The sequence below is a fragment of the Acomys russatus genome, chromosome 13 (assembly GCF_903995435.1).
Source record: "Acomys russatus chromosome 13, mAcoRus1.1, whole genome shotgun sequence".
In the NCBI taxonomy this organism is placed as follows: domain Eukaryota; kingdom Metazoa; phylum Chordata; class Mammalia; order Rodentia; family Muridae; genus Acomys; species Acomys russatus.
Genome location: NC_067149.1, coordinates 39,484,884 through 39,506,075, shown reverse-complemented (window position 1 = coordinate 39,506,075; position 21,192 = coordinate 39,484,884).

The following is a 21,192-nucleotide window of genomic DNA, read 5'->3' as shown; positions in this document are numbered from 1 at the left end:
TCTGCATCAGTAAACCCAAGTTTCAGGCAGAAGCTTTTTAGATAGATTCACCCATCTGCCTGGAAAAAGACACTCATAATAATAAGAGGTTGGACATTCAATACCTGTGTGAGATGGGGGTTATCAATGGTGGTTTCCTGGTGCCTGGAGTCTGGGAAACGGTAGGCCTTATGTTTTGTGTCTGACTCCCTATTTTATATATATTGTAAATTTGTATTTTTCTTGTTAGTCTATTGCTAGATTGTCCCAAATATTAAAATTATTTAAACTTTTTATGAAGAAAATAGGACATTTAAAGCTTCCCTTCACCAAGAATATCAAGGTTGAACTTCTGTTCTTTTAATATGTGCAGATTATACACTGAATTATTTGAAAAACCCTGTTGTTAAAGCATTGACAAGATGAAGCCCAACTCCAGGCTTGCTGGTAAAACCACAGATTCAAGACATAAGGGATGTTGTCCTAGTCTAGCTTGACTTTAGAACTTATAGTCATGTGACATGAAGGAAGTCATTTGTTACCTCAGGATGTCCTGTATCTTCCTGACTCACAGCAATTTAGGAAAAAATAAATAAGTTACTCAATGTGTCATTGATCAGGGCAAATGAGTGTCATTACTCCTGGTCATTTAGTGCAGACCTGCAGGGCAAGGATAATCAGAGGCAGACACAAGGGCAGTCTGGATGCTCCACAGAGGGCATCAGTTGTGGTCCTCACTGAGGATGGAGTGGAAGAATAGCCTTTCTCTTCTCCCCTCCTCTTAAACACTGCCTGTCCTCAGTTAAACTTGGTCAGACTTCCCTGGACAGGGACAGTACTGTTGATGTAGTCCTAGTATATCAGTCTCCAAAAACCCAAGGACCAAATCAGAAAAACAACAACAACAACAAAAACAAAAAAACAAGTAGGAAACAGGATCTCCAGAAAATGAAATAGATGTTGTTCTGGGGAAAATAGTTTGACATTTTGTTTTGGAATTACATGTTTACTCACCATATGCCCTACTAAACCCTTTCTAGATACTCACGGGGAATGAAAGCGTATGGTTATGTGCAAATCCCTGTGGAAATACCTCCAGTTGCTCTGTTCATCACCATCACTACATATGGAAACTACCAAAATGTCCTTCAGCAGATGGATAGATAAACAAACCCTAGAGCACTGGTGCAGTGGGGTGTACTCAGCAGTACAAAGAATGACTAAGGCCATAACCAAATAAATGCATCTTGAAATAATTGGCTTGAGTACAAGATGCCAGAGTCAGAGACTGAATGTGATGATTCCATTAGTATGACCTTGTAGAAAGCATGAAGCTGTGTAGCGGAGAGCAGATCTCTGGCTCTCCACTATTCAGAGATAAGACATGAGATGTATGTTGATTACAATAGTGGATACACAATTTTATATATGCATTACAATTCATATCACCATACACCAAAATGAAGGTCACCATACTATATGTTAATTTAAGATTATATGTGTAAGAAAAATTATAAACATGCGTTGCAATGATAGTCCTAGACTTTTGTAGGTACTGAAAACCTATCTTAAAATTGACTTTGAGAAATTATTGACCTAGATTTGGATAAGATTTTTGCTTTCATAAATGCCTTTCTAAAGCACTTTAGAGAAAAATCCTGATAGAGGGAGGCAGATAAGAAAAGGAGAACTGGTCATAGGGTAACACATAAAAGACCATGGAGCTTGTGAGTGTGTAAATGACTGTCCCCAGGTGGGCATGAACATCAAAATGGAAGACACAGGTCTAAAATCTGCCATGTTCAGAAGTCTAGGCATGGTTATAAGCACAGAACCTGCAGATGACAAACCATACTGTAGTTCAGCTGCATCATAGACCAAGACAAGAGACTCTCTGCCCTTTGGGCTCTAATTACTAAGGAGCAGAGGAAGGACAAGAATGAAGCAGGGATGGGCAATGGAAGGAGGCATATATGATCTGGAGCCTTCTAGATGCAAAGGGAGCACTCCATCTGAAGTGCTGCAAGTGTGCAGTGTAGCCACATCTGTCCCTGTGCATTGCCTGCCTTGTGCTGTGCCAGTTAAGAGTAACTCAGTTATATATCATATGATGACATATAGAGAACACTGTCTCATGAGGCATGGATTTGTCAGATCACTTCCTCTTGCCATGCCTCTACTTCTAAATCTACAAAATAGTTGTGCCATCATATGCAGGTGGTGTTTGGGAGAGAAGTTTTCATGAAGATAAGAACTATGAAAACATGTTATGAACTAAGACTTGCTATCTAAACATATTTTAAAAGGCAGAGCAGGGTCAAGAAGAAGTCACTTCCCCTCATTTATCTGAGGCCCTGAAGGTTCAGAGAACATTGTGTCTCCATCAAGGTTGTTGTCTGAGATAGTCTCTAGACAGCTGATTATGGTGTTCCACACCTGTAATCCCAACATCTGGAGAACTGAGACCATAGCTGTAAGTTAAGGGCCTCTCACTGAACCTGGTGCTCACCTCTTAGACTGACTGCCTTCGAAAGCAAGTCCCATGGATCCTCCTTTCTCTACCTCTCCAATACTACCCAATACTATGGTTATAGCTGTGCCACCATGCCTGGCTCATTTTGGGGAAACATGGATACTGGGATCTTATCTCAGGCCTTCATGTTGTGTGTCAAGAGTGTTATAGCTGGGCATTCTTTCTAGCCCCTGGACACTCTTAAAATTCATCCCCCGTCTCAAGACATCTTAACATACTTCTCTGAATCCATGAGGGCTATTTGCCGGCTCACTCTCAAACACCTGACAACACAGCTTGCAAATGCATCATGATTTGATTACAAGAGAAAACTATGCAGATCTTGCAAAAGATGCAGAGTTGGCCAAGATGAAAGAGGTGATGGAGAACCTTTCTAATCACATGCAAAGTAATTGACAAATGAGGCTCTGGCAGTGTTAGACTGATGAATAATTGAAGAAGAGAAAAATCAGCGAGGATGATGACACCACAAGCTTCAAAAGAGAATTATTTGATGATATGAATATCAAAGGGTATAGGGAGGCCTATGGGAAATTGAAATCTCAAGGATTTTCACAGAAATAATCATCTTTATTGATGAGCATTAAAGGGCATGGTATCATGCTATTACTTAATTTATTTGGAAAATGATCCCCAAAATTTATTCTTTGTTACTTTGAAATGATTTCCAAATAATGACACCATTACCCATGTTTTAATAGATAAAACATAAACATCTTTCATAAATTTACTTTTTCAAGAAAAAGCTTTAACTCTCTCCCTTTTTCTAGAAGAAGTTTGTTTTTATTTTTAGTGGTTCTTATCTCTTCACACTAAGATATCTTCACCAAAGGTTCTTGTGTTGAGGCTTGGTATCTAGCATAGTAGTGGTCAAAAGTGAGGATCATGGGAACTGATTTATCAACTGATGTCTCTGACATTATTGGGAAGATTAATTCCTTAAAGGGTTAAGATTTGACAGGCTATTAGAAGGTGACAGAATCTTAGAAGATGGCATTTAGGTGAAGGTTGTGGGCTTTTTGTGGTCATATCCCCTTTCTTACCTCTCCTCTTCCCTCCCCACTCCCCCCTTCTCTCGTTTCCTTGTTTCCTTCTCTCTTTCTCTCACACACCTTCCTAACTGGCATGAAGTGACCAGTTCTGAACAGTGTGTACAATTTTTTGCTTAGAGTCATATTTTAGATCCTTTTTGTCCTCTGAAAAAGTAGAAGAATAATATTGCAGAAGCTTTCTGAAGATTTAATGAGGCTGTGTACATTAAAATATGTCAAGTAATGTTTATACAGTAGATGTTAACCCCCCCAAAAAACCCCAAAAGCTAAGATCATTTCTAGTACAGTCCTGGTGATCCTCCAAAATATTGCACTCGGTATTTCCCCCTCCTCTTCCAATTGCCCTTCAGATTTCTTTATTTTATTTATTTTTCCACTTAGATACACAATATAGAAAAATGTCTAGTGTAAATTTCATTATAGTACCTAGCAGTGTGAAGAGTTCACTGAAGAAAGGGGAGGGAAGGAAGGTCAAGAGGAGAGGGGGAGGGAATGGGGGGAGCAGAGGAGAGGGAAGCAGGGAGAAAATGGAAGAGAAAGCAAGTTTGTGGGTGAAGGCAGACACTGCATGAAGAAAAGCATTTTTCACCCTTCATGATTTGTGAGGCATTCACATTGAACAAATTGCTTTTCTGATGTACCAGGGTTAATTTTTGTTGCATATGCAACAACCTGACTATAAATCCCACTTTGAACACTTTTGTATTTAAAGAAAAGAGGACTCAGAGATAAATTTGAATTACTTGCCTGAGGTTGTGCATGCAATGGGACTCTAAGAGAGGTGGGTTTAAACCCACTCATCACCTGTAACTTCTTCACTATATGTACCCCCTAAATAATAGCTCCACAGGCCATCCAAGGGCGTCACAGGAAACACTGAATTTTATATCCTTGAGGGCTTGCTTGGGGACACTACCAGGGGAGTGCAGTACCTTTGATTGAAGATGGGTCCTCCTCCAATTGGCAAAACCCTCCTTTTTGACCTAGTGTGATGCTTTAGGAGGAACACAGGAGGAACAGTGTGGGAGAAAGAGATGCCCACTCAGCCACAGTCATTTGCCTAAGTAATTCTGGGAACTATGGGGTGATGTATGTCACAACCAGATAATTCCCAGGCATCCAAGGTTTTATCTTTGATATACTATTTTATGTAATAGAATTTATCTAACCATTTTTTAAGAATTCTGTGGTTATTTCCACCAATTATCTTCTTTTACCAAATTATTTTTTATTTATTTTTATTTTTTGGTTTTTTTGAGACAGGGCTTCTCTGTGTAGCCTTGGCTGTCCTAGACTTACTTTGTAGACCAGGCTGGCCTCGAACTCACAGCGATCCACTTGCTTCTGTCTCCCGAGTGCTGGGATTACAGGTGTGTGCCACCACCCCTGGCACCAAATTATTTTTAACCTACATAAAATTTGCATCCTAGGTCGCCTTGTGATATTTGGAGATACACACATACAAACACACACACATATGTATATGTATGTATATATTTTGTACTCTCTAACGATCTCTTGGAACATTTTCCTATTTTCCTGTTTTACCTGTGTACTGAGATAAGTTAGGCAGAAAATGCTACAGTGCTAGTGAGTTAAAGAGATTTACCCAAGATCACACATCATAGCAGCTATCCTGAGGCTCTGATGGATCATACTCCATTCCCTGTGCTTTCATATTTTCCATTTCCTAGTTCTCTTTCTTTTGTGTCTTGGAGTCTTTGGCTTATGTACATAGCTGCTAACTGCTCAACGACACACCTTCTGAGAGGATGGATAGAAAGACGAAGCTATGCCTCATGGAGACACATCAGAGACGCATTCATCACCCTGCCTTCCACAAAACCCTGCTGATGCATGCCCAGACATGGCGAGAACACATAAATATAATGAAATCAGCCAGGGGCCAATTTACCCTAACAGAAAGTGAATTGCATTTCTCAGGCATGCAGGTAAAAGAAGGTCGATTAAACAAACATTTCCCAGATGCAGAGACCCATAGCCGAAGAAGAAGTCCAGCTCAGGGAATTCTGTGGAAGTGTGGGAGGAAGAATAGATGGAGCTGGCAGGGTCAAGGACATCACATAGAGATCTACAGAGTCACTTAGCCTGGGCCCATGGGGAATCACAGAGACTGAACCACCAACCAGAAAACATGCATGGACTGAGCCTAGATCTCTACACATATGTAGCAGATATGCAGTATGGTCAACATGTGGGTCCCCTAACAATGGGAAGAGGGGCTGCCTTCAATTCTGTTGCCTGCCACTGGATCCCTGTCTCCTCTAGTTGGGCTATCTTGTCAGGCTCCAGTGGGAGAGGATGCACTTACTCCTGCTGAGACTTAAGGTGCCTGGGTGGGTTATAATACCCCTTGTGGGCCACCCTTCTCTGAGAAGAATAAGAGAGGGGAATGTAAGGAAGGGTATGAGGATGGGACTTAGAGGAGGGAAGGAGCTAGGATCAGGTTATAAAGTGATAAAAATTCAAAACAAACAAACAAACAAAAATCACAAATGTTTCCGCAAAGTGGGCAGCATAGGGGTATGTCATGCCCACGTGTGGGAAGGGGATTCTTCTGCACTGATACAGTTGGGAGCATCTGGGTTTCTGTTCACTTCATTCAACTGTCTAACTAGTTAGAGGACTGATGCTCCGAGTAGCGTGGAGACACTGGATAGACCTAAGACCCATTATTTAACATGTCTTGAGATTCTTTTGAAGTTTCCAGAAAGGGATGTAAAATATGAAATCAGATCAAACAGTAACAAGGTGGCTCACTTTGCATTTTCATCTGTCACTAGGTGTCAACAGAGATCAATAGACTTTTTTTTTTTTAAAAAAATGATATCCTTGAGAACCACTGCCATATCTGAAAGCTGACCTGATTTGATAATCAGGAAGTTTGTTTCTAACTTCGAGTCTCTGTCTCCATGCGGGAATGTGCACATATTGCAGTGCCAAGAGAAGCCAGAGAGGGCAACAGATCTCCTAAAGCTGTAGTTACATGTGCATATGAGCTGTCTGACTTAGGTTCTGGGATCCAAACTTCTATCATTTCTAAAAAAAGAAGTGTTTGTTAACTGCCAAGCCACCTGTCTAATGCTTATTTTCATAATTATTTTCTTACAATGTAAAAAATATTTATATTACTCATTTATTCCCTTTGTCTCAGCAGTTTGGGGTTTTTGTTTTGTTTCTTTTAATTTGAAATGCCATTTTGGGCACTGTATTTCTACTTTTCTGTGAATTATTATTACCAAGAACTTTTCCTCACAAGGAAAACTAGATAACTATGTCACAAAATGTATTTATATTGATAGATGATAGATCATTATTGATTGATTTAACATATAGTAAAATTTGGTTTAGACGTTGGCTCAAAACCATATATATGACACACCCACAGCCTATGGGGCAGGCTGGAGACCCAAGACTGAGTTTCAAGGTGAGTTCTAAGTCAGTCTGTGGGAAGCATTATGTCTTGTTGATGGAAGGTCAGTCTTAACCTAACCTTAAGTAAGACCCACCCATGTAATGAAGTATGACCAGCTTGACTCAAAAATTTCTTAACATATTAAATTCTTTTAAAAGACACCTTCAAAATTTTCTAGAATAAAATTTGATTGTGTATAAAGCCACTGTGGTCCAGCCAAGCTAGGGTGTGGTGGGCTTGTTTTAGCCAATGGAGTTGTCTTTGAAAGTATGAAGTCAAATCACTAGGAAGAAAGACATGTGGTTTAGTAACTGTTCTGCTGCTATGAAGAAAAACCACAACCAAGGCAACTCTTGGAAAAGCAAACATTTGATTAGAGACTTGCTTACCATTTCAACAATTTAGTCCATTATCATCATGGCAGGGAGCATGGCTGTACACTATCTAAGTCAGCGCCATGAAAAGGAGGATATAAACTACGAATTATCAAATACTTTATTGATTCAATAGATTAAAGAGAATGAATGGAAGGTTTTTCTTTCCTTTACATTTTATAATTCAAAGCTGAAATTGGGGACATATAGCTGGTAGAGGTAACCTACTTATGTGCATATCCTTTTTTCTTAATCTGTGCTAGTGTACTGGAGATTAGGCCAGAGTGTGGAGCATACTAGGCAAGTTTCCTACCACTGAGCTCCATCCTTAGTCCTCAGTTTGCTTTTTATTTTGAAGCAGACTCTGACCGAATTGCCCAGGCTGATATTGAACTCACCCTGTTGCCCAGGCAGGTCTTGACTTTAACATTCACTTGTCTCAGCCTCCTAGGTTTCTTAGATAGCAGATCTGTTCCACAAGGTTCAGCTCCTTACATTTATTTTAAACACACAAAGGCTAAAGTGTGTATGTAAAAAAAAAATGCCTCTCCAGGAGAACAGGTGCCCCTGGGAAAGTGGAGAGGGTGAGTGAAAGGTATAGCAGTGGCCTCAGAGGTGCAAGTCTTATCTCCCCCTCCCACAGGATCTGATATAATGAGGAAAATTGCTAAAGTTTCACAAAGTGAAATTGAAAACATTGCTGTGATTATTTAATGTACTTTAATAACTAGCCTATTAGGTGGTGTGTACAAGGATGTTCATTTTTATTATTTTATATACTCTGTATATGCTTGAAATATTTGGTAATAAAATTACTAGGGCATCTACTTCCTTTCCCCCTCTAAGTTCCTAGTGAACATACGTGCTCATCTTTTCCTCTCTCATGTAGCTTCACTAGATTCCGAGGTCTCAGATATAAAACAAGAGTTATAGTGTCTACTGAGAAGCAGGGCAGGAAGGAGAGGTGAGGCTGTGCATCAGAAAAGTCCCACCAGGGCTCTGTGTATTCTGTACCTATTACTGAGGCCGATCCCAGTCTATGTAGTGCTCAGCAGTCAATCTTGAGCATCCTACCAGGGACACATTATGTAAATGTTTGAATGAAAGATTAAAGAATACATATGCAGTTAGCTGAAGCCTTTTCCTTCTCAACTCTTCTAAAGGCAAAGTTAAAAAATATGAGTATTGAATAAAAAAGGCAGCTGTCTTCAAATTTGTGTAGATAGTTTTTGGGTTGAATTACTGATGCTACCAAATGAATCAGAATACATATAGTGTCACTCTAACTCTGGTCTTACCACACAATAAGTGTGTTATGGTAGGAGACATACACTCCTGCCTTTGTGATGGGATATTTCATGTTACTCTTTTTAATGATGCTGATGAGTACCTTGAATTGATGCCTCATGAAATTGATTTGAGAAGAAAACACTTAAAATGGGATTGGACCTTTTTTTATTATTTTGGAGATTGGACATACAAATTTTGTCACATGAAACATGTCTCCTTGATAGGAGGAGAAGGGCTTGCTTCCAATGAAAATGGGTAACGATAAAGTAAAATTCTCATAGAAGGTGAGAGTTGTGTTGTGTATACTCCATCAGCCCCTACATTAGTGTGACTGTCCTTCATCGGCTCCAACATTTGAATACTTGGTCCCAGTTTGGTGGCACTCTTCAGGGAGGTTTAGGAGGTGCAGCCTTTCTGGAGAAAGTATATCCCTCATGCCATTGCTAGTTTACTTTCTACATTTATCTTGCAGTGAAAGATGTGATCTCTCAGCTTCCTGCTCTAGCCTCATCTGTCTCCTGACATGTCTCCTTGCAATGGCAGATCCTTAGCTCTCTGGACTGTAAGCTTAAGTAAGCTTCCTTCTATGCGTTGTCTTGGTTATGAAGTGTTGTCACAATAACTGAAAAGGAATAAAACTATGAAGATTAGAAAACAGAACATGCACACTAACTCCTTCAGATAACTGGGATGTTTTCAAGCGAAGAAGAATTTTTTTTCCAAATAGCAAGTGAAGAAGGCTGTTTCTCATTATATTTATCACCTTTGTGCTTGGAAGTTTCTAATAAGTAGAAATATATTACAAGAGTGTGAGTATCATCTCATATTCACATATTTAATAAATAGTGAGTGCTTACAATGTGCCAGATACACTTAGATAATAATGAATTGATAAGTGTGAAGGCCATGTTGGTTTTTACTTACACCTTTTCTGGTAGTTATGTAGTCACAAAGCAAACATGAGATTGAGCCACTTGAAAGACAGAGAAGAGAGAAATTAGATCTATAACTAGGGTGTCTGGGTGAAGAAGTTGATGAGGCTTTCCTGAAAAAAAAATGATGCACAAGGTGGGGGAACATAGAAAACTAGCATGCCAAGAGTATACCCAGCCACTCACTGAGCATCTACCATGACACAGGCTCTCCTGGCCAGCTGGGATACTTCAGTCAAACAAACACACTTGCTTCGAAGAGTTTGCATCTGGGGAGGAAACGTAAATGCAAAGTAAATATAACAATAAAATATTTTGTGCTTATGGTGAAGTAAGGTAATCCCTGGCAGGGGAGGCATTGAGCAGTCATGGTGGTTTGAATGAAAATGGTCTCCATAAGGTCATATGGTTGAATACTTGGTCCCCAGTTGGTAGGAAAAGAATAGGAGGTGTGTCCTTGTCTAAGGAGGTATGTCACTGGGGAAAGGCTTTGAGGTTTTAAAAACTAACACCATTCCCAGTCATCCTAGTCATCCCTGCTATATCTTAGTGTTCTCTCTCTCTCTCTCTCTCTCTCTCTCTCTCTCTCTCTCTTTCTCTCTCTCTCTCTCTGTCTTTCTGTGTGTCTCTGTCTCTGTCTCCTCCCCCTATCGCTGCCTCTCTCTCCCTATATCTCTCAGGCTTGTACTTGAGGATCAAGATGTACTCTTTCATCTACTACCCCAGTGCCATCCTATCTGACTGCTACCATGCACCTCTGCCATGATGTCATGGCCTCACCCTCTAAAAATGTAAACCTCCAATAAACCTATCTTTCCCTAGTTTTCCTTGGACATGGTGTCTAATCCCAGCAATAGAAAAGTAACTAAGACAATGGCCAAACTAGGTTGGACTTTGGCTTCTGTTTTCGAAGGATCCCTCATACTGATGAACTGGAGATGAATGCTTTGTCATGAATGTGGAAGGAAAGACCAAAAGGCAACTGAAGTGATTCACACATGCCTACACTTCAGGGAATGAAGGGTTTCATAGTTCAGATGTTGAGTTCCCCACAAAGACCCACATGTTTAGGGCTTAGTCTTCAAGTGGTGCTGTTGGAAGGGGTGGGACCTTTAGGACATAGAGCCTTGTAGAAGATCATTTAATCATTTATAGTATTCTCTTAAAGGTGGTTATAGAAGCCAGTGTCTTAAATCTTCCTTTCTTTTCCCTTGCTCCCTAGCTCTTGAAGTAAATGGTCGCTCTGTACTATGTTCCCCGCAACATGGTATAATGCCTCTCTGTATCTTCAAAGAAATGCGGATGACCAATCATGGACTGGGATTCCTTCTGCCCCCAAATATTCTCTCTTTTGAAGCTGATTGTCTTATTTATCTTGCTGTAGTGAGAGAAATATGACTGTCACATATAGCCTTCTTTCAATGACACTCTAAGGATGGGGCGCAGCAGGTTTGGTCTGGTGGATTGCATGGTGGCTTAGAACCAATCACACATTCTCCCAAGTTCTGCCCTCAGTGATCAGAAACTTGGGGTCACCATGAAATGACAGCGGAATATATCCAGTAAAAGTTAGCAAGGAAAAGGCACACACGAAGAATTCATTGAAGATGGACACACAGCAGTGCCAAACAGGCAGCTGGGAGGAGAAAGACTGATGACAGTGGGAATGTACAAAGCTTCCAGGGAGTGTCATTGCCAATGGGAGCAGAAAAAGGAGGCTGAGGCTCACAGGAAAAATTACCTTTGTTTTGTTTTGCTTCAGTTGGGACCAACATTTGCAGGGTTGTGTGCAAGCCAAGAATGAGCATGGTAACTAATGAGAATGGCAGTTAGGGTGACATGAGGCAGGGAGGCCTCAGTGAGACATTCAAAGCTATTGAGTTTTGATTAGAGCAGCAGCAGGGAACTATTGAGAGCCTAAGCACAGCAGCTTGGCAAGAGAAAAATTATATTTTGAAGACAGCCTCCTGCCTGGAAAGAACACAATGGATTGAAAAAGAGCCCAAATATTTGCAGGTGAAATACTTAACATGTGCTTAGGAATGTGATAGGCATTTTATACCTTACTTCCCTTCATCTTTACCATGAGCTTTCAAGATGGGTGGTCTCCTGAGATCAATGATATAAGCCAGGGTCTGGAGGCTCTATGGGTTTCAGTGACTTGCCCAAAGTCATCACAATTCTGGCATCTCAGAGGCAGTACCAAGACCTGGGTTATTAGAGCCAGACCTCAGATCCAGGCCTCTGACCCCATGTACCTCTGGCCATATGCTCATGTGCTTCTTAGATTGAAAGAGCTTTTAGACATTGCTTAGTTCAGACCAGGAGGCGAACAGAATTTGAGATATTAAAGAGCAATAGCTTGTAAATGGAGTCATAGTTTAGTGCACTAGGGGGAGGGTACTATTTAAAGTTGAGTTCTGGAAATCTTTTAGTAAAGTTAAAACATCCTTTTGTAAAGTCAACGATTCACTCTCTCATTTAGCCAGGGAGACTCCAAACATTGTGTAAATCTGTAAGCTGAAAGATGTCCAACAATGATAATATTATTTAAAGAGCAGAGATATGGTCAAGTGGTCTGAAAGGAAATGGTAACAAAACATTATGAGGGGGTACTCCATCCTTGGGATGGGCTAGATGATATAGTTTGAAAATTATAGTTTAAAACTTTTTAGGTAAAAAGGACTGTTAGCTTCATTCTGTGAATCTGTGGAGAATAAGAATATTAGTTTCTCCATTTATTTTTCCATCTAAGAATATTCTATCTTTATCCCAATCTTTTCCAAGGGTTCTAGGGGGATCATAGATTACAAGGCTTCACCTACTCAAGCCTCTCTGTTTTGGGTACCTTATTATGTCTAGTCAATCAGCTTGCCTGGACTTTACTTCATCACCCTCCTTTCCAGATGGTGAGCTATAGAATAAAGTAAACCTCAGACTCTAGTCAACGTGCAACCGTATGCAAAGAGACTATACATAACTAAGATGAGAGAAACACCTTATAATGGTAAACATGGAGAAATGATACAGTGTTCAATTTTTATTTCTGTTGCTACAATAAAATATCCTGAGAAAACCACGTTATGTGATAAGGAGTTTATTATTTCCTCTTATAATTACAAGTGCCAGTCCATTATTGTGGAGAAGTCAAGGCAGGAACTTAAAATACCTAGTCATATTGCAGCCATAGTCAAAACAAAGTGAAGTCATCTGTCCATGCTTTCTTGCATGGGCTCAGCTTGATTTCTTTACTCATATATAGTTCAGGAACTGATGCATCAGAGCTGGTGTTACCCAGAATGGGGTGGTCCTTCCACATAAATTTAATTAAGACAATCTTCTGCAAAAATAGCCTCAGGCCAAGCCCATGTAGATAATTGCATATTGAAACTCTCTTCCCATAGGTTGTGTCTAGTTGACTATTAAATGAAATACAACAGCTAACCATATCCAAATTCTGCAAGATCACCCCCCTCTGTTAACTAGATTCATTAAGCAAAGCAATGCATTCTTTGTTTTTCTATACTTTAGGCCTAACCTCTAAAAGGTAAACAATATTACCTACCACTCCCCAGTGTAATAGGGAGCTACCAGGAATCTTGAGTCAGTTAGATATTGTGGTATAACAAATGACACAAAAATCACTGTTGATTAAAATTGTGATTCTGGGTTCAGGGCTACCAGCAGATGCCCTGTTACCTCCACATGCCAGATCTTGGGCCCCAGATCTAAATGAAATGGGTACTTTTCTTGATAGATTACATTTACCAAAGTTAAGTCAAGATCAGGTTATAGATTAATATAGTCCTATAACCCCTAAGGAAATAGAAATAGCCATTAAAATATCCCAACCAAAAAATCCTAGAGATAGAGCCATTGGGGAATACCAGCAGTGGTGAGGTCTGCCCTGTGATCTTGGTGTGCTATTTCCAAGACCCCAGCTTGGCCAGCAGTTCCAGAGGCAGTAGCCATTGGTGACTACTGGTGGTGGTGAGATCTGCTTGTGATCTTTGTGTGCTAACTCCCATGTCCCGTCTCTGTCTGTAATCCCAGAGGTAGCAGCCCCCAGAGTTTGCTAGAGGCAATAGCCAACAGGGCCTACCATAAGTGCAATACACCAGTTCCCTGGGCACCAACTCTACCTGCAAATTATAGAGGCGGCAACCATCAAGGACCTTAAAGCCTGCCAACACTAGGGACAGCCAGATTGCTAAAGGACAATGTAAGAACATTCTCATCAAAACCCTGAGTAATATAGCATCACCAGAACCCAGCCATCCTCTTACAACAAGTCCTGAATACTCTAGCACACCTGAAGCACAGGAAAATGACCTTAAATATAATTTTATGAAGATGATAAAGGCTTCTAAACAGGAAATGAATAAATTCCTCAAAGAAATACAGGAAAATACAAGCAAACAGGAGAAGGAAGTGAATAGAACTGTTCAAGATCCTAAAAGGGAAACAGAAACAATAAAGAAAACACAAACTGAGGAAATTCTGGAGATGGAAAACCTAGGAAAGAGAACATAAACTACATAAACAGCATCACCAACAGACTACAAGAGATGGAAAAGAGAATCTCAGGCATAGGAGATAAAATAGAAAAAAATCAATACATCTATCAAAAATGCTAAATATAAAAAGTTTCTAACAAAAAACATCCAGGAAATTTGAGACACCATAAAATTACAAACCTATGAATGATAGGAATAGAAGAAGGATAATATTCCCAACTCAAATGCCCAGATAATATGTTCAATGAAATCATAGAAGAAAATTTCTCTAAAGAAATAGATGGCTACAAATGTGCAAGTAGCTACAGAACACCAGCTAGATTGGAAAAAAATCCCACCACCACATAATAATCAAAACACTAACCATATACAACAACCACAACAACAAGGCACAAGGGATAAGGGCCAAGTAACATAAAGACCTATGAGAATTACACTAGACTTCTCAACAAAGACTTTAAAAGCCAGAATGACCTGGGCAGATAGATATCTTGCATACGCTAGGAGAGCACATATGTTAGCCCAGATTGCTATACCCAGCAAAATTTCAGTCACCATAGATAGAGAAAAAAAGATTTGATGGCAAAACCAAATTTAAACAATATCTTTCCACTAGCCCAGCCCTACAAAGGATACTGGAAGGAAAACTTCAACAAAACAAGGGAACTACCCCCAAGAAAACAAAGGAAATAAATAAGTTCATACTAGCAAAAATAAAAAAGAGGAGGAACACACATTTATACTACCACCATGAATATAAAAATGACAGGTATCAACAACAATTTGTCACTGCTATTTCTCAGCATCAATAAGCTCAATTCTCCAATAAAAAGAAATAGGCTAGCGATGTGGGCATAAAAACAGAATTCATCATTCTTCTGCATACAAGAAACACACCTCAGCAACAATGATAGACATAACCCCAGAGTAAAGGGCTGGTCAAAGGTTTCCCAAACACAGGACCCAAGAACTAAGCAGGAGTAGATGTTTTAATATCTAATAAAACAGACTTTCAATACAAACTAACTACAACAGTTAAGGAAGGGCACTTCATACTTATCCAAAGAAAAATCCACCAAGATGGGATTTCAAATATGAACATCTATGTTGCAAATGCAAGGGCACCCACATTCATAAAAGAAACATTACTGAAGCTTAAACTACATGTTTATCCACACATGTTAATAGTGGGAGATTTCGACACCATACTCTCGCCAATAGACAGGTCAATGAGACATAAACTAAACAGAGAAATAATAAAACCAACTGACATTATGAATCAAATGGACTTAACAGATATCTACAGAACATGTCATGCAAACACAAAAGAGTATACTTTTTTCTTAGCATCGCACAAAACTTTCTTTATAATTGACCAAGTCACAAAACAAGTCTCAACAGATACAAGATGATTGAAATAACCCCTTGAATCTGATCTGACCACCATGGATTGAAGCTGGAACTCATCAATAATAGACCCCACAGAAAGCTAAAAATTCATGGAAACTGAACAACTCTTTACTCGTGACCACTCGGTCTGGGAGGAAATAAAGAAAGAAATTATAGACATTCTTAGAATTTAATGAAAATAAAGGCACAACACACCCCAACTTATGGGACACAGTGAAAGCAGTGCTAAAAGTAAATTTAATAGTGCTAATCACCTTCATAAAGAAATTAGGGAGATCACATACTAGCAACTTAACAGCACATCTGAAAGCTCTAGAACAAAAGGAAACACTCCTAAGAGGAGTAGACAGCAAGAAACAATTAAACTCAGGGATGAAATCAATAACTTAGAAATGAAGAGAATAGTATAAAAAAATCAATGAAACTAAAAGCTTGTTTCTTCAAGAAAATCAACAAGATAGACAAAACCTTAGCCAAACTAACAAAAAGACAGAGAGATAAGTTGTAAATTAAAGTCAGAAATGAAAGAGGGACATAACAACAGACACTGAGGAAATCCAAAGAATCATTAGTTCTTACTTATAAAGCCTATACTTCACAAACTGTAAAATCTAAATGAAATGGGTAATTTTCTTCATAGATTACACTTACCAAAGTTAAATCCAGATCGGGTTATAAATCAATGTAGTCCTATAACCCCTAAGGAAATAGAAATAGCCATTAAAATATCACAACCAAAAAAATTTCAGTGCCAAATGGTTTCACTGCATAATATCAATACTCCTCAAACTATTCCAAAAAATAAACACTGAAGGAACATTCTATGAAGCTACCTTCATCTTGATATTTAAATCCGATGAAGATTCAACCAAGAAAAAAAATTTCAGACCAATCTCCCTTATGAACATTGATGCAAATATACTCAATAAAATACTTGCAACTAAATCCAAGAACACATCAAAAATGATCAAGTAGGCTTCATTGCAGGGATGCAGAGATGGTTCCACATATCAAAATCCATACATGTAATCCACTATATAAACAAACTGAAAGAAAAAGTCCATATGATCATTTCATTAGATGCTGAAAAAGCCTTTGACAAAATCCAACACCCTGTCATGGTAAAAGTCTTAGAGAGATCAGGGATACAAGGCCCAAATTTAACCATAATACAGACAATGTACACAAGCCTATATCTAACATTATTAAATGGAGAGAAACTTAAAGCAATTACATAAAATCAGGGGCAACGCAAGGCTGTCTATTCTCTCAATACCTATGAACATAGTACTTGAAGTCCTAGCTAGTAGAATGAGAAAACTAAATGAGATCAAGGGGCTACAAATTCGAAAGAAGTCAAAGTATTGCTATTTACAGATGATAAGATAGTATACAAATTGGCCACCAAAATTCTACCAAAGAACTCCTATAGCTGATAAACACCTTCAGCAAATGGCTGGATAAAAAATTAACTAAAAAAAGAATAACTCTCTTTTATACATGTGATAAACAGGCTGAGAAAGAAATTAGGGAAACAATACTCTTCAGAATACCACAATAGCCACAAATAATATAAAATATTTTGGTGTAACTCTAAACAATCAAATAAGGACCTCTAGAATTTCAAGTCTCTGAAGAAAGAAATTGAAGAAGATCTGAGAAGATGGAAAGATCTCTCATGCTCATTTATCAGTGGGATTAACATAGTATAGATGGCCATCTTACCAAAAGCAATCTACAGAATCAATGCAATTCCCATCAAAATTCTATCAAAATTTATGGACCTTGAAAGAACAATTCTTAACTTCATATAGAAAACAAAAAATCCAGGATAGTAAAAGAATATTGTATAATAAAAGAAGTTCTGGAGGCATCACCATCCCTGATTTCAAGTTGTACTACAAAGACATAGTAATAAAATTCATATGGTATTGGCATAAAAACACAAATGATGATCAATGGAATCAAATCAAAGACTCAGAAATAAGCCCACACACCTACAAAAGCCTTATTTTTCACAATGGAGCCCAAACCATACAAGGAAAAAAAATCTTTAAAAAATGGTGCCTGCTTGTAGAAGAATGCAAAGAGATTCAGTTATCACCCTGCATAAAACTCAAGTCCAAGTAGAACAAAGACTTCAACATAAAACCAGAAACTCTAAACCTATGAGAAGAGAAAACTGAGAAGAGCCTTGTACTCATTGGCATCAGAGACAACTTCTTCAACAGCACATGAACAGCTCAGGCTCTAAGATCAACAATGAATAAATAGTACCTCTTGAAATGGAAAAGCTTCTGTAAGGTAAGGGACACTGTCAATAGAAAAAAGGACCACCCAAAGACTGGGGAAAGCTCTTCACCAAATCTACAGCCAACAAAAATATCCATTAAAATATGTAAAGAATTCAAGAAATTAAATACCAACAAATCAAATAATACAGTTAAAAATGGAGTACAGAGCTAAACAGAGAATCCTTAACAGAGGGATTATAAATGGCTGAGAAGCACTTAAAGAAATATTCTACATCCTTGGTCATCAGGAAAATGAAAATCCGAACAATGCTGAGATTCCATCTGACATCTGTTAGAATGTCTAACATCCAAATCTCAGGTGACAGCACATTTTGGAGAGGTTGTGGAGAAAGAGAAACACTCCTCCATTGCTGGTGGGAGTGAAAACTTGTACAACCACTTTGAAAATCAATCTGGTGCTTTCTCAGAAAATTGGGACTAGCTCTACCTCAAGATCTGCTATATACCATTCCTAGTATGTACCCAAAAGATACTCCACCATACCACAAGGACACTTGCTGAACTATGTTAAAAGCAGCTTATTCTATAATATCCAGAACCTAGAAACAACCTAGATGTCCCTAAACAAAGAATAAATGAAGAAACCGTGGTACATTGACACAGTGGAATACTATGCAGCTATGAAAAACAAGGAAATCATGAAATTTGCAGGCAAATGGATGGAACTAGAAAATATCATCCCAAGTTAGGTAACCCAGGTCCAGAAAAACACATAGTATGTACTCACTTATAAGCAGATATTAGCCAGTTATTACAAAGTAATCATACTATAATTCACAGACTCTATTAAGCCAAGTGACAAGGGTAGCCCCAAGGGAGGATGCGTGAATCTCACTTCTTCTCTACCTAGGCAGGACTCCTAGCTGAGGGAAGGAAACACTAAACAAGCCACAAAAACTTTGACACCAAATTTATTCTGCCTACAAGATGTGCAGGGATAAAGTTAGAGAAGAGACTGAGGGAATATCTAGCCAGTGCCTGGCCCAACCTGAAACCTACCCTGTGAGAGAGACTTTAAAAACAGAGCAATGCTTTATCATCTCTGATCATGTGTCTGGGTTACATGTTCGTGAGAAGCTTGGCACTATTAAAGATACTCTGCTATGCCTGAGGATGGAAACCTATCATAGTTGTTCTCTGAGAGGCTTCACCCAACAGTGCATCAAAACAGATTCCAACATTAGGCAGAGAATGGGGAGCCTTATGGAAAAGTGGTGAAAGAATAGAAAGACCCAGAGGGGACAGGAACACTAGACTAACAGAGTCAACTAACCAGGGCCCAGGGATGCATACAGAGACTGAAGTACAAATCAATGGCCATGCATGGACTGGACCAAAGCTCCCTACACAGTTGTAGCTGCACTCAGTCCTGATGTGACTTGTTGTGCCTGGGTGGGCTGGAGGGAGGACACTCCCTTTTTCTGGGGAGTAAAGGAAGGAGAATAAGGCAAGAGAGAGAGAGAGAGAGAGAGAGAGAGAGAGAGAGAGAGAGAGAGAGAGAGAGAGAGAGAGAGAGAGAGAGAGAAGGTGGGAATGGAAGGATGTAAAAGTGGGAGCATTGGGATGTAAAATGAATAAATAAAAAAAGAAATATTTGGGCCACATTAAAACTTTTTTATATTTGAAAAAATAAAATAAAATTATGATTCTGTGAATAACCAGCTTAGACTGAGTTATGATGGGAGGGCATTCTTGTAATCTCAGCTCTGTTCCTACCCTGCATCTACTATTGGTTTCTGAGAAAGCCATTCACATTTGAATGTGTTTCATACACCCGACAACCATTGACACCATTTCTCATGACTAGCCATTGCCTACTCTTAGAGATTTTAAGTACATCAGCCAAAGGCCCCTTTAATTTCATTTTTGGACCTATTGTTGAAACCCAGATGTATTTTATTTCTGTAAAAATATAATTTGCACCTAAAATTTTACACAGTATGCCATGTATATCATTAGCAAAGCATTGCAGAAGCAAATGCCTATAATTCCAGAAGCAGTGTTTCGTATCCTCAGAAGACTGTGAAAATTTCAAACTCTAAGAATCTAGTTTAAACAGCCACTTATTTGTTGGTGAGTTATTCTTCACTAGCCCTCATTTTGTAATTATTTGTATTTCTTCTGGTTGGGTCACCTTTTAATTACTTTAGATTTAAAGAGGGATACAATTGAGATCATTCAATTCTTCTTATGAGACCACAATATTTATCCTTTTCAGGAATAAATACATTTTAGATTTCTATGCTTATTAATTTTTGATTGTGCATAACATCAAGTTATGCAAAGTGTGTGGGGAATGAACTTAAATTAATTACTTAAACATATTCCATCAAGACTATTAATGCCAATTTGATTATTTTCATTATTATATCAGTAAAGATATTACCAGTGATAGGTTTGTTCTGTTTCTAAATCCAGCTAGGGAATTAGCATAAGATTTTTCTTCTGTTACTGTGAAGACAAAGAATGTGAAAAGGGATAAGGCTTCTATATCTTGGTAAGGAGGTAGTAAGGGGACTTATGGAACATTCATTATATCTGCATGTTGATTACAGATATCAGCAATGCCATTTCCAATAGTAACTAGGAAAACAGTGCCTGCATTTTCAGTCCGCTCCCCAATAGAGGATGTCCATTGTTTGTCTTCATAGGACTCAGTCTCAGCTTGTGGGGAGAAAATGCTTTCTTGTGTGTGTTTAGAAGCCTTAGTACTAATGTCATCCATCAGGAGCAAAAACACATTTGCTTTGACCCCTTTTTGATAAAGTTAGTGACTAAATGCCAATTTATTACATTGGCCTATGAAGTTACTTCTTAAATACTGGCAATAAAAGACTCCAAAATTTACTTTAAAAACAGATCATGTGTCTGGGTTACATGTTCGTGAGAAGCTTAGCTGTGTCATTCTGGTTGAGAATATCTTGTTAGGCTTCTGGTATTTGTCTGGGATTACATTCATGGAAAAGTTGATTGCTAGAAGATTCAGGTCCAACTTGGGTCAGTCATGTGACTGTTGTTTCTGGCTTTGTAGGACACCAAAGTTCCTCTCTGTTTGTCTGGGGTTATGTAAGGGGCTTCCTGACAGTTGCAACACTGAATAAATGGACCTGTACCACTCATCTGAGACTGGGTTTACATTAAAACTGCATCTGCTTGGTGTTGTACAACCCCCCACATTTATAACCAGAAATCTGGTTGTTTACATCTTCAGAGTTTGTAGCTTACACTTAAGATTTATTTAGTACTCTGATAATTTTTCACTATCTTCTCTATAAGAGTATAGACATTTTTTTCTGGTGTTTTCATCATAGTCATATCTTTCCTATGTATATGTAAAGTTATATGATCCTTTTA